Below are 14,975 nucleotides of genomic sequence, written 5' to 3'. Positions count from 1 at the left end.
CACTCCAGCCTGGGCGACAGAGGGAGACTCCGTCTCAAAAAAAAAAAAAGCCCAAAGTGGTGTAAATTGCAGTTCCCACCCTCCAAGCAGACTGGCCAGTCAATACAAGGAAAGGCAAAAAAAAAAAAAAAAAAAAAAAGGGACCTGATCTTCTGGCTAGGGGGATTACAGAGGGCTTCTCAGGGGAGGTGGCATTTGGGCTGGGCCTTGAAGGATAAGTAAGAATAAGCAGGCAGAAAATGAAAATGAAAATGAAAATGAAGAAGCCAGGTTCCAGGAACTTTTTTTTTGCGGGGGGGCTCGATCTGTCCCCCCAGGCCAGACTGCAGTGGCATGATCACAGCTCACTGCAGCCTTGAACCCCTGGGCTCAAGCAATCCTCCCCCTCAGCCTCCTGAGTAACTGGGAATACAGGCATGCACTTCTATGTCTGGCTATTTTTTTTATTTTTTTGTGGAGATGGAGTCTTACTATGTTGCCCAGGCTAGTCTTGAACTCCTGGCCTCAAGAGATCCTCCTGTCTCCCAACGTGTTGGGATTACAGGTGTGAACCATCACGCCTGGCCTCAGGAACATATTTCTGAGACCAAAATCCAACTTTTAAGAGCATCTCATTGCTGTAGGGATAAATTCAAGTACCTCAAGTACCTCAGCACAAGCTTCTTCGTAGTCTAGCCCCTGTGTCCCCCCTCAACCATATCTCCTGCCACTCCACACCTGTTTCTTTTTCTTTTCTTTCTTTCTTTCTTTTTTTTTTTTTTTTTGAGATGAAGTTTCACATTTTTTGCCCGGGCTGGAGTGCAATGGTGCAGTCTCAGCTCACTGCAACCTCCACCCCCTGATTTCAAGTGATTCTCCTGCCTCAGCCTCCAAGTAGCTGGGATTAAGGTGCATGCCACCTTGCCTGGCTGATTTTGTGGTGTGTTTTTTGTTTGTTTGTTTTAGTAGAGACAGGGTCTCACCATGTTGGCCAGGCTGGTCTCAAACTCCTGACCTCAGGTGATCTGCCCGCCTCCGCCTCCCAAAGTGCTGGGATTACAGGTGTGAGCCACCGCACACGGCCACCTGTTTCTTATAGTTAAGTAACACTGAACTTCTTGGAGACAGACACACACACAGCATGCTATTTTTTGTTGCCAGGCTTTTGCCATGTGCTGGCTGGCTTGACAGATCTGGTATATGTGCTTTCAATTCTGTTGTCATCTGCGAGCGTTGCTGTTGAAATGTTCCAGTATGGCAGGCTAAGTCTGAATCCATATGAGTCTCTTTAGCACTGTAAATTGTTTCTGAGTTAGGGTATAGGTTTATTAATTCTCAAGAATCCCAAGGGCCCATAAAAAGGTGCTCAACGTTATTAGTCGTTAGGGAAATGCAAATTAAATCTATAACTAGATACCACTACACATCTATTAGGATGGCAAAAAATTTTTAACTGAAAATATCAAGTGCTGGCAAGGATGCAGAGCAATTCTCACACTCTGCTGACAGGAGTGCAGAATGGTACAGCCACTCTGGAAAACTGCTTCGCAGTTTCTTTCTTTCTTTTTTTTTTTTTGAGATGGAGCCTCGCTCTGTAGCCCAGGCTGGAGTGCACTGGAGTGATCTCAGCTCACTGCAACCTCTGCCTCCCAGGTTCAAGCAATTCTCCTGCCTCAGCCTCCAGAGTAGCTGGGATTACAGGCACGTGGCCACCATGCCCAACTCTAATTTTCGTATTTTTAGTAGAGACGTAGTTTCACCATGTTGCCCAGGCTGGTCTTGAACTCCTGACCTCGTGATTTGCCTGCCTTGGCCTCTCAAAGTGCTGGGATTACAGATGTGAGCCACTGCGCCCAGCCCCCCACTCCCCCCGATTTTTTTTTCTTTTTTGAGACTGAGTTTTGCTCTTGTTGCCCAGGCTGGAGTGCAATGGTGTGATCTCAGCTCACTGCAACCTCTGCCTCCCGGGTTCAAGAGATTCTTGTGCTTCAGCCTCCCGAGTTGCAGGGATTACAGGTGTGCCCCACCGTGCCTGGCTAACCTTGTTTTTGCTTTGTTTTGTTTGAGACGGAGTCTTGCTCTGTCGCCCAGGCTAGAGTCCAGTGGCGCAATCTCGCAAACTCGGCTCACTGCAAGCTCCGCCTACCGAGTTCACGCCATTCTCCTGCCTCAGCCTCCCAAGTAGCTGGGACTACAGGCGCCCGCCACCACGGCTAGTTTTTTGTATTTTTTGTTATTTTTAGTAGAGACGGGGTTTCACCGTGTTAGCCAGGATGGTCTGGATCTCCTGACCTCGTGATCTGCCCGCCTTGGCCTCCCAAAGTGCTGGGGTTACAGGAGTGAGCCACCGCGCCTGGCTAAGCTTGTATTTTTACAAAATAGAGATGGGGTTTCACCACATTGGCCAGGTTGGTCTCAAACTCCTGACCTCAGGTTATCCACCCACCTTGGCCTCCCAAAGTGCTGGAATTACAGGCATGAGCCACCGTGCCCGGCCCTGTCTCTATTTTTAAAAATAAGATTTAAGGAAAAAAAGTGGGAGTGCGAGTGCGTGTGTGTGTGTGTGTGTGTGTGTGTGTGTGTGTGTAACAGGTCTCGCTTGGTCGCCCCGGCTGGAGTGCAGTGGCGCGATCTCGGCTCACTGCAGCCTCGGCCTCCTGAGCTCAAGAGATCCTAAATTTGGGGCATTAATGCCTGCTGCAGAGCATATCGCCGAGGAATAAAGGAAGGTACCCTGCATAACGCCTAGCACACAGTAAGGACTCTGCAGTCGCTAGTTCCCGACCACACCACGCTAAAGCAGGCGCGAAATAAACAATGGGCTGGTAAATCCAGGAGGGACCTGAAGGCGCCAAGGCGTCCGGTGGGTGGGGCCGCGCGCGTCCTCTCGGTGTCGACAATGAAATGCGCACGCGCAGACCGCGGCCAGGCCTTGGAGCTGCGCCCGAAGGGGCGGTGGGAAGCGCACTTGCGCGTGCGCAGAAGGCCTGGTGGGTGCGCGGCACGAGCCCCGAAGTCGCTTAGGAGCTGACGAGCCAGTCCCTCAAAACGACTTCGTTCGAGGTTGGCGCCCGCCTTTTTCAGAGAGCACTTCTTAGTGGGTATTCCGTCCGGGGCCACTTTTCTGAGGCCGAAGGACCCCTAGTCAGTGTGTGAGACATAGCTTGGCCGAGCCTGGGAACCACCTGGGGCTGAGGTAACGGCACACGACGGCCCGGGCCCTCGGGAAGTTGTCTTTGCGTTTCTGTTTATTTCTGAGGGAAGTTTCCGGGCCGGGCTCCACCCTCCGCCGCCGAAGTGCAGTCCCCCCTGCCCCCTGAGGTCCCTTTCTCAGCGCCGGGCTCTCGGGACACCCAGCAAGCTCGCCCAGGGTGCAGGCCGTGCCACTGCAGGGCTCCCACGGGGAGGCCGCGGGACCGGAGCGCGGGTCGCAGGCCGGGAGCGTGCGAGGTAGACCGGGGGGCTCCAGGCCTGTGTCCCCTCCCTCGGGCGAGTGACCGGCACACAGTACGGGGACCCTGCTGTCGTCCGCCGACTCCAGAGACTGCCCTTTCCCCACTCCACACCCAGCGCCTCACCCTCCTCCTCCTCCCCCGCCCCCCCGCAACTTCCTCCCTCCTTTTTTTTTTTTTTTTTTGAGACGGGGTCTCGCTATGTCGCCCAGGCTGGAGTTCAGTGGGGCGATATTGACTCACTGCAACCTCCGCCTCCTGGGTTCAAGCGATTCTCCTGCCTCAGCCTCCTGAGTAGCTGAGATTACAGGCATGCGCCGCCACTCCTGGCTAATTTTTGTATTTTTGGTAGAGATGGGGTTTCACCATGTTGGCCAGGCTGGTCTTGAACTCCTGACCTCAAGTGATCCACCCGCCTCTGCCTCCCAGAGTGCTGGGATTGCAGGTGCCCGCCACCATACCCGGCTAATTTTGGTGTTTTTAGTAGAGACGGTTTCACCATGTTGGCCAGACTGATCTCGAACTCCTGATCTCAGGATATCCACCCGCCTCGGCATCCCAAAGTGCTGGGATTACAGGTGTGAGCCGCTTTGCCCGGCCACACCCCACCTTCTTACCACAGACTTTCCCCAGGAACTAAAGTGCTCCTCTGGTCTATACCCACCCTCCAACCCCAGCCTAGCTGTTGCCATGAAAACAAGATTTTTTCCACTGAAACATTTCCTGTCACATCATGTCTTGATTTGAATGAGTTTCTGGCTTTCAAATGCCTGATTGCACCTTGCAAGTAAATATGAGTCATGGCACTGAGATCTCTGTGCCACTCCCCAGAGCCTTGATTGAATCTTGGCATCTGGGCAAGTGGGCAGAAAGATGCCAGCAGGTATACTTTGCCGAACATCCTTTTCTTTTTCTTTCTTCTTCTTTTTTTTTAAGACAGTGTGGGCCAGGCACGGTGGCTCATGCCTGTAATCCCAGCACTTTGGGAGGCTGAGGCAGGTGGATCACGAGGTCAGGAGATGGAGATTATCCTGGCCAACATGGTGAAACCTCGTCTCTACTAAAAATACAAAGATCAGCCGGGTGTGGTGGCAGGCCCCTGTAGTCCCAGCTACTCGGGAGGCTGAGGCAGGAGAATCGCTTGAACCCAGGAGGTGGAGGTTGCAGTGAGCCAAGATCGCACCATTGCACTCCAGCCTGGGCAACAGAACAAGACTCCGTCTCAAAAAAAAAAAAAAAAAAAAAAAGACGGAGTCTTGCTCTTGTCCCCCAGGCTGGAGTGCAATGGTGAGATTTGGGCTCACTGCAACCTCTGCCTCCTGGGTTCAAGCGATGCTCCTGCCTCAGCCTGTCAAGTAGCTGGGATTACAGGTGTCTGCCACCGCACCTGGCTAATTTTTGTATTTTTAGTAGAGATGGGGTTTCACCATGTTGGCCAAGCTGGTCTCGAACTCCTGACCTCAGGTGATCCACCCACTTTGGCCTCCCAGAGTGCTGGGATTACAGGCAAGTGTCACTGCGCCTGGCCCATCCTTCACTTTTTTGAACTCTAGTTCCTTCATGTATGTATCTGCAGGTAGGAAGCCAGTTTCCAGCAGTCTTATCTAGACTCTCTCTTTGGCTATCTCATTGGCATCTCAAACTTCAGCATCTCCAGGTTACAGACTCAACATCTTGCCTTCAAAAATTTACTTTCCAAGGCTCCTGTTTTCAGAAAATGGTGCTTTTACCTCTTCAGTTAGTTGCTCAAGCAACCAGGAGTCATCGCTCTCCCTCACCTTATCAAGTCACCAGGTCATTACTGAGGGAGGAGAATCGCTCGAACCCGGGAGGCGGAGGTTGCAGTGAGCCAAGATCGCACCGCTGCACTCCAGCCTGGGCAACAGAGCAAGACTCCATCTCAAAAAAAAAAAAAAAGGCAGAGTCTTGCCTGCCTCAGCTTCCTGAGTACCATCTTCCAAATCAGTCCACCTTTCGTCATCTTCACTTTTATCACTGTAGACCAGGCTACTGTCAGCTTCTGCCTTGAGCCGTAGGAGGCTCCTAGCTGGTCTCCTTTCATCTGTTCTTGTTCCGGGTTGTTTCCCACATTGCAGCCAGGAGGGATTTTTTTTTTTTTTAAGTCACAGCCATCTGGTCATGTCGTTTTTTTTTTTATTATACCCTTCAGTGCCTTCTGATTGCTCTGACAACAGATTCCACAATCCGTAACCTGGCTTATAAGGAAGGCCCTCATCCCTTCTCTATAATTTCTTCCTGGATGATCTCATCATCTATTCCAGTAGTTTCACATACCATCTAAACACTGGTGACTCAAATGTATATTTCCGTTCTGATTTCTGTCCCTTACACACTAGGAGACTGCCTCCTCGGTATATCCACTTGGATGTCTCATAGGCCTCTTAGACTTAAAACATAACTACTAATTTTCACTGCTCCCTCCCACCCCAAATCTCTTTCCCTAGAATTATTCCCCATCTCAGTAGAGTATGTACCATTGTCTACCTAATTGCAAAGGCAAAAAATCTGAGAGCCATCCTTGATTCCCACATCTAGTCCGTTAGTTAGTCTAAAGTATATCTCAAATCTATTTATTAATTTCTAAAATCCCAAGTCCAAATCAGCAGCATCTTTCTCCTGGACGACTACAGAAGCTTCTTAACTGGTCTCCCTACTTCTCCTCCTGTCCCCTTACAGTTCATCTTCCTTTCAGTCACCAGATATTTAGATATTTTGGACCAAGCTTGGTGGCTCATGCTTGTTTTTTTTTTTTTTTGAGACAGAGTCTCGCTCTGTGGCCCAGGCTGGAGTGTAGTGGTGCGATCTCGGCTCACTGCGAGCTCCACCTCCTGGGTTCGTGCCATTCTCCCACCTCAGCCTCCTGAGTAGCTGGGACTACAGGCGCCCGCCACCACGCCCAGCTAATTTTTTTTTATTTTTAGTAGAGATGGGGTTTCACCATTCACAGGATGGTCTCGATCTCCTGACCTCATGATCCGCCCGCCTCAGCCTCCCAAAGTGCTGGGATTACAGGCGTGAGCCACCATGCCTGGCCTGGTGGCTCATGCTTGTAATCCCAGCATTTAGGGAAGCCGAGGTGGGCAGATCACTTGAGCTCAGGAGTTCGAGACCAGCATGGGCAACATAGTGAAACCCCATCTCTGCAAAAATTAGCTGGGTATAGTGGTGGGCACCTGTAGTCCCAGCTACTTGGGAGGCTGAGGTGGGAGGATTGCTTGAGCCTGGGAGGTTGAGGCTGCACTGAGCTGTGATTGTGTCGCTATACTCCAGCCTGGGCGCCAGAGAGAAATCCTGTCTCTAAAATAAAGTTAAAATAGATATTTAGATATTTATAAAGCATATAACAAATCATTTATCTCCCCTTTATAAAATCCTTGGCATAAAATCTGGACTTTTTACAGTGGCCTACAAGCCTTACACGATCTGGTCCCTGCCTAACACTCCAGCTTCATCTCCCTCCTCTCTCTCTTCATTCTCAATGTTCTAGCCACACTGACCTTTCTGTACATTAAACTCATCACAGACATCTGCGCTTGCTGATTTTTCTGCTTGGAATGCTTTTCCCCGTGATCGTTGCTCCTTTCCATGAAGGCCTCAAGTCAGTTGTGATTTATTCTGAAAGGCCATCACTGGCCATACTAGCTAAAGCAGCCTTCTAGTCATCCTAAATAAAACCACATATTATTTTCTTGATGCTATTTAGAGTACCTCAATTTATATTTGTTTATATATTTATATGTTGAATGTTGCTCTCCACACCTCCTGAAATGTAAGCCCTTAAAGACGAGGGATCATGTCTCTCTTGTTACTTACCATATTAGTGCCCAGAACAGTGCCTGATACACTGTAGGGTCTCAGATATGTGCTGACTGACTCACTTATCAGTATAGTCTCACCTTGTAGCATTGTCTTTCTTGCCCACTGTGTTCGGGTTACTGTACTTCTCTCTTTTGAAAGTGCCATGCTTTTTCTCAACTGAGTACTCTTGTACCTGCTATTTCCTCTACCCACCCCAGACCCGCCATCCATTCTCCATTTGTGCCTCACTAGCTCATATTCTTCCTTTAGAAATTAGTCACTTACTTAGAGTGGGCTTCCCTGACATGTTACGGGGAAACCAGCACTTTGTTTCTTTTTCCTTTTCTTTTCTTTTTCTTTTTCTTTTTTCTTTTTCTTTTTTGAGACAGAGTTTCGCTCTTGTTGCCTAGGCTGGAGTGCAATGGTATGATCTCGGCTCATTGCACCCTCTGCTTCCTGAGTTCAAGTGATTCTCCTGCCTCAGCCTCCAGAGTAGCTGGGATTACAGGCGCCACCACCACGCCCGGTTAATTTTTATATTCTAGTAGAGGCGGGCTTTCACCACGTTGGCCAGGTTCATCTCGAACTCCTGACCTCAAGTGATCTGCCCGACTCAGCCTCCCAAAGTGCTGGGATTACAGGTATGAGCCACAGCACCTGGCCTTTTTCTTTTTTTTATATGATACAGACGAGGGCTCACTGTGTTGCCCGGGCTGGTCTCGAACTCCTGGGCTCAAGTAGTCCTGCCTCAGCCTCTGAAAGTGGGATTACAGGCATGAGCCACAACACCTGGCCAAGTATATCTTTCTATAAACCTAGCAAGTACATTTCTTTTTCTTTCTTTCTTTCTTTTTTTTTTTTTTTGAGACAGTCATTCTGTCGCTCAGGCTGGAGTGCAATGGTGTGTTCTCAGCTCACTATAACCTCCATCTCCCGGGTTCAAGTGATTCTCCTGCCTCAGCCCCATGAGTAGCTGGAATTACAGGCACCCGCCACCATGCCCAGCTAGTTTTTGTATTTTTAGTAGGGACTGGGTTTCACCATGTTGGTCAGGCTGGTCTCGAACTCCTGACCTCAAGTGATCCGCCTGCCTCGGCCTCCCAGAGTGCTGGGATTACAAGGCGTGAGCTACTGCACGCCTGGCCACGAGTACAATTCTTATCTCCTTAATATCTCACCAGAATTGGATTAAGGTTAGTAAAATTTGCCCTCTTTATATAAAAAGTCCTTTTCTTTTTTCTTTTCTTTTCTTTTTTTGAGATGGAGTCTCACTCTGTGTTGCCCAGGCCGGATTGCAGTGGCAGAATCTTGGCTCACTGCAACCTCCGCCTCCTGGGTTCAAGCAGTTCTCCTACCTCAGCCTCCCGAGTATCTGGGACTACAGGCTTCCACCACAATGCCTGGCTAATTTTTGTATTTTTAGTAGAGACAGAGTTTCACCATGTTGGCCAGGCTGGTCTTGAACTCCTGATCTCAGGTGATCCTCCTGCCTTGGACTCCCAGAGTGCTAAGATTACAGGGGTGAGCCACTGTGCCTGGCTGTATCAATTGTTAAAATTGCTTTCTTTCTTTCCAGCTAAGGATATTCTCTCCATCATTTGCCCTTCTGAAACTACTGCTGCTGCTGCTTTTTTTTTTTTTTTTTTTTTTTCATTTTTAATCTTCTTCCTTACATGTACTGCTTCTGGGCAGCTCACCCAATGGTGTAATCAAAAAAATAAAATGTCCTTCCTTGCTTGTAGTTTTACATCCAAGTGCTTTTTGGGTTCCTGTGGTTGGTAGGATATTTTAGAGTGCTGCAGTGAATTCAGCATGATGTGAATTCTTTTTTTTTTTTTTTATTTTGAGACCGAGTCTCGCTCTGTTGCCCAGGCTGGAGTGCAGTGGCGTAGTCTCGGCTCACTGCAAGCTCTGCCTCCCAGGTTCACGCCATTCTCCTGCCTCAGCCTCCTGAGTAGCTGGGACTACAGGCGCCTGCCACCACGCCTGGCTAATTTTTTGTATTTTTAGTAGAGATGGGGTTTCACCGTGTTAGCCAGGATAGTATCGATCTCTTGACCTCGTGATCAGCCCGCCTCGGCCTCCCAAAGTGCTGGGATTATAGGCATGAGCCACTGTGCCCAGCCGCATGATGTGAATTCTAAGGGACAGGTTAATTTTCATGTAACAAGCCACAAATGCTGGACAGGGTGGTGAGGTGAGATGCTATTGCATTTCCAGAATAAGGAGCACATCCTGGACCTATTGGCCAAAGGTCGTTTTTCATTAGCTCTTAGGATGGTTAAGGTGAAAGGGGAAGATGCATTTTTGTGCAAAGAGTAACTTAAGAGTAACTTAAGTGCAAAGAGTAACAAAGAGAAACTAAGTTAACTTAAGAGGTTAATTTAGACTCCTTTCTGGTTTATTGAGTTACCCACTGAGGCCTTTTGATCTCACTTCAGAACAGCTTCCTAATTCTCTGTTAGGTTTAGTTATCCCCCCTACCCCCAAACAAGGTTTAGTTATTCCTCCTACTCCCACCAAACAAAACAAAATTAAGTTTGACACAGTTCTAAGGGCAAATCCATTCCTGCACTAGTGGCATTTTAAAGGTTGTGTCTTACCAGAAAGGGCAGGAAGAAACCTATGAGAAAACAGAATGATGTCAATAAACATGGAAGTATTCTGGGTAGTCTTATGTCATTAGTCTCTTCCTGTTCCATATTTTAACACTTATAAAAAAGACTTTATCCAGTAATCTGTGTACTAAGTACTAGAAAAAACAATTATACATGCATTATTTCACTAATCATCCTAATCACCATGCAAGGTGAGAAAACTGAGAATAATAGAGCTTTATGACAAGCAAATGTGGATGTAACCCTTTATGTCCAAAATTATAATTCTAAGAAGCTTTAATCAAAAAGCTTACATTAGGCCGGGTGCAGTGGCTCACATCTGTAATGCCAGCACTTTGGGAGGGCAAAGTGGGTGGATCTCTTGAGCTCAGGAGTTTGAGACCAGCCTGGCAACATAGCGAAACTCCATATCTACAGAAAATACAAAAATTAGCCAGGTGTGGTGGTGGGTGCCTGTAGTACAAGCTACTCGAGACACCGAGGCATGAGAATTGCTTGAACCTCGGAGGCAGAGGTTACGGTGAGCCGACATCATACTGCAGCATGGGTGACAGAGCGAGACTCTGTCTCAAAAAAAAAAAAAATAATTAAATTTTGCTTTGATGTTTTTGTATCCAGAATGAATTGCCTTTGTCACGCAGAATGGTGAGCGCGACCAGGGTTACAGTTTGGTAAAATGACTGACCGAGTGATATGTTGTAATGAAAAACGTGTGTGCCAAAGAAGTCAACAATCTTGAGGGGCTAATCTTGGATTATGTAACTTTGTGGAAGTCATTTCCTTCTTTGGAGAAGTCACTTCCCTATCATCCCCCACCAAAATGGAAGGCATTTCCAGCTATAGGCGTTCATGAGTCTCTAGTTGGACATACAGGCTGAATCTACTTCAGCAAAGGTGGACAGACCTCTGAGACCAGCCAAGGACTTTTGAAAGTGAAAGGAGGCTGGGTGCGGTGGCTCACACCTGTAATCCCAGCACTTTGGGAGGCTGAGGCAGGGAGATCACCTGAGGTCCGGAGTTCAAGACCAGGCTGGCCAACATGGTGAAACCCTGTCTCTACTAAAAAAAAAATACAAAATTTAGGTGTGATGGTGCATGCCTGTAATCCCAGCTACGTGGGAGGCTGAGACAGGAGAATCACTTGAACCTGGGAGGCAAAGGTTGCAGTGAGCTGAGATCGTGCTACTGCACTCCAGCTTGGGCAACAGAGTGAGACTCCGTCTCAAAAACAATGTGGAAGGAGCAGCTAGTCATCTGTCCTCAATCTCATTTCTAAAACACAGGTGTTGGATTCATAGCATCAGATTTTCATATTATATTTTGTTACCCACACTCATTAATGGTCTTGAGATGGGGTCTTGCTCTGTTGCCCAGACTGGAGTGCAGTGGCGCAATCTTGGTTCATCGCAGCCTCCACCTCCCCGGGTTCAAGCGATTCTCTTGCCTCAGTCTCCCAAGTAGCTGGGATTACAGGTGCCCACCACCATGTCCAGCTAATTTTTGTATTTTTTGTAAAGACGGGGTTTCACCATGTTGGCCAGCCTGGTCTCAAACTCCCGACCTCAGGTGATCCACCTGCTGCAGCCTCCCAAAGTGCTGAGATTACAGGCGTGAGCCACTGCGCCCGGCCCAGTCAATGTATTTTGAATAAGTGCTTATGGAAGCTCTTTTATTTCTCAACACTGTGAAAGACTTTATCAGCTGTCACCAGACATATTTAGTAGCAGAGTGCTAAATCATAAGCTCCTTCTGCCTCAGTAGTCAATATTATTATCCTCATATAGCATTTGGCCCTGCTTCAGGTTCTATGCACTGACCCAGATGTTTATGTGAAGCAAATTACCAAAACCTTGAAAAATAATTTTCCTTCAAACATCAGTCCCTATGTGTCATTTACATCTAATTCTTGGGTATTTTCAAGGAAAAGTTCTTGGTTGGAATTTGTCAGATTTTGCATTGAGATTAAAGCTAATCAGTTTTGCACGTATGTGCTGTCTCAAGAATTGATTTCCTGGAAAGTAGTGCTCTCTTGAATTTGCTTTTTTTTGTTTGTTTTTTTGAGATGGACTCTCACTCTGTCCCCCATGCTGGAGTGCAGTGGCACAATCTTGGCTCACTTGCAACCTCCGCAACCTGGGTTCAAGCAATTTTCATGTTTTAGCCTCCTGAGTAGCTGGGATTGCAGGTGTCCCCCACCACGCCCGGCCAATTTTTGTATTTTTAGTAGAGGCGGGGTTTCGCCACATTGGCCAGACTGGTCTCAAACTCCTGACCTCGGGTGATCTGCCCACCTGAGCCTCCTAAAGTGCTGAGATTACAGGCGTGAGCTACCATGCCTGGCCTTGAATTTGCTTTTCTAGTGAAGCATTAGGGAGAAACTCTTCAAATCTATCGTAAGTGCTAACGTTTATATAATACTCTGGAATTTACAAAGTAGCTACTTACAGCATTATCTCATTTAATCCCCACATTCCAGGGGTCGTTGGAATCCCCATTTGTAGACATAGAAACTAGGAAATGAAGAAGTTAAGTGACTTGCTCAGGGACTAATGACTAATAGAGGCAGAAGCAGGACTCAAGCCTTGGTCCTCCAATTCCATATCTTATGTCTTTTGCACTATCCCATACTGCCTGTAAGTTTTCTTCCTTTGTTTTAAAGCCATGATTTGTGGTCACCTAAAAATGCGTGGAGAGTCTGACCCTTCATAAGCAAGATCTCATCAACTTAATAATAGTTACTGGGACGTAATATCACCATGGCCACAGTACTCAATGTTGGAAAATAACCCTGTGAAATATTTGAACCATTACTCCTATGTGGTTGTTTGGGATACACTGTCTAATCTTTATTTTCAAATGAGGTAATTAGTGTATGGTGTTTGTTTCTGAATCGGGCAGCCAGCAATTAACAGGAACAGGCCCTAGCTAGAAGAGGGCTGTTTTTTCTTCTTTCAGACAGCCAGCTGTGGTACAGCACATGAAATTTCCTCTTCGGACTGTCATTTCCAGCAAATGTCCTTCATTTCCTTTGCTCTGATGCCCCATCCCTCTGTTAGGGGTGGGGCGGGAGGCAAGTTATTGCATCCTAGTAGAATCCCCTGGCCAGATGGCAGTGGTTCATGCCTGTAATGCAGCACTTTGGGAGGCCGAGGCAGGAGGATCACTTGAGGCCAGGAGTTCAAGACTAGCCTGGGCAACATAGTGAGACCCTGTCTCCAAAAATTTTAAAAATTAGCTGGGCATGGTGGTATGCATCTGTAGTCCTAGCTACTCTGGAGGCTAAGGTGGGAGGATCCCTTGAGCCTAGGAGTTTGGCGCTGCAGTGAGCTATGAGTATACCACTGTATTCCAGCCTGGATGGCAGAGCAAGACCCTGTCTCTTAAAAAAAAAAAAAAAGAAAAGAAAAAAAAAAGAGCCAGGCGCAGTGGCTCACGCCTGTAATCCCAGCACTTTGGGAGGCCGAGGCGGGCGGATCACAAGGCCAGGAGATCGAGACCATCCTGGCTAACACGGTGAAACCCCGTCTCTATTAAAAATACAAAAAAATTAGCCGGGCGTGGTGGCGGGCGCCTGTAGTCCCACCTACTCTGGAGGCTGAGGCAGGAGAATGGCGTGAACCTGGGAGGCGGAGCTTGCAGTGAGCAGAGATCACGCCACTGCCCTCCAGCCTGGGAGACAGAGCAAGACTCCGTCTCAAAAAAAAAAAAAAAAAAAATTGCCGGGCGCAGTGGGTCATGCCTGTAATCCCAGCACTTTGGGAGGGCGAAGCAGGCAGATCACCTGAGGTCAGGACTTCAAGACCAGTCTGGCCAACATGGTGAAGCCCGTCTCCACTAAAAATACAAAAATTAGCTGGGCGTGGTGGTGTATGCTTGTAGTCCCTGCTACTCGGGAGGCTGAGGCAGGAGGATCACTTGAACCTGGGAGGCAGAAGTTGCAGTGAGCCGAGATCATGCCACTGCACTCCAGCCTGGGTGACAGAGTGAGACCCTGTCTCAAAAAAAAAAAAACCACAAAAACAAAAAAAGAATCCTTGGAAGAATTAAGAGTTAAATTTCTGTGGCAGCAATGTAAGTCTAACCAGGTGGGCTCACCGCCTACTGAGAAGAGTCATCTGGCACTAAAACATCAAAACTAGCCTGGGTTCCTGCCATGCCTTTGGTATGGGGCATCAGTTTTTTCTCAGGATATGATCAGTATTTCCCCTCCGGGGACTTTGCAGTTGGCACAACTATTTCTTTTCATTTTTGACTGCAATTCTAGTCTAAATAGTCTCATGGGCTCTGGCTCCACTCATGTCATTCTAATCTCAGGCAGCCAAGATCAGACACTGGGGTATCTCTTTACTGGCAGCCCCAGACTTGAACTTTGGAAATTGTGGGAAATTCCATTCTTCGGGCACATAGAACTTGTGACTCTACCATGGAAGAGTTTCTACCATAGAAAATTTTTCCCTGCTGAGTAGAAATGGCATCAGAATAATATGGAGAAAAGCATAATGAAAATAGTCCTTTATGTGTATATGATATTTTACTGCTTAAAAAGTGATTTTATGTTTATTATCTTGTTTTTTCCTCCTTACAACCCCAGGAAGCAGACTGGCAGAGTGGTTAAAGAATATCAATTCTGGATCTGTATTGCCTTAGTTTAAATTCAGATTCCAACATTCATAGCTATGGGCAGTTTAATTCATTCCTCAGTGCCTCAGTTTCCTCACCTATCAAATTTAGACTTATAGGCTTGTTGTGAGGATTAAGTGAGATTAAACTTAGAATAGGGCATGGCAAAAGTTGTTATTGAGAGTTGTTATTGTGTAAGTAAGAAAACTAAGGCTCAGAAATTAGGGACATTGGACTGAGATTCAAACTCAGATTCTCTTTATTTTGGGCCCATTCTGTCGACTGCATCTCAGCTGCCTCTGAAACCAATACCATGTAATTTTTATACTTGTACTGATGTATATAACTAGTTTTGATCCTTAGGAACTCTGGATCTCCTCTAATTATTTATTTTTATTTTTTCCGTCTCTCCCCTTAACTCCCCACAGAGACAACCTTAAGTGGACAGAGATTCTAGAACAGGAGAAATAAAACAGTAAGTGCTAGG

The 14,975-nt window shown here is 47.3% G+C and overlaps 1 protein-coding gene across 7 annotated transcripts in view; it reads left to right on the top strand.

Moving 5' to 3' along the window:
* Positions 1-2,530: 2,530 nt before the first annotated feature.
* Positions 2,531-14,975, top strand: part of MAJIN (membrane anchored junction protein) — a 34,076-nt gene continuing 21,631 nt past the window's right edge. For 2 of the 7 annotated variants that reach the window (XM_055094493.2, XM_055094488.2), the window contains exons 1-2: positions 2,531-3,042; positions 14,917-14,963. The gene's annotated coding sequence lies outside the window, so the exon portion shown is untranslated. Of the gene's footprint in view, positions 3,176-14,916; positions 14,964-14,975 lie in introns of all 7 variants that reach the window. The other 5 variants (XM_008954027.4, XM_055094489.2, XM_055094492.2 and 2 more) reach the window with 3 other exon arrangements.

Source organism: Pan paniscus, chromosome 9 (genome assembly GCF_029289425.2).
Source record: "Pan paniscus chromosome 9, NHGRI_mPanPan1-v2.0_pri, whole genome shotgun sequence".
NCBI lineage: Eukaryota > Metazoa > Chordata > Mammalia > Primates > Hominidae > Pan > Pan paniscus.
The sequence above is the reverse complement of the archived record's forward strand: the minus strand, read 5'-3'. Positions and strand labels throughout refer to the sequence as shown.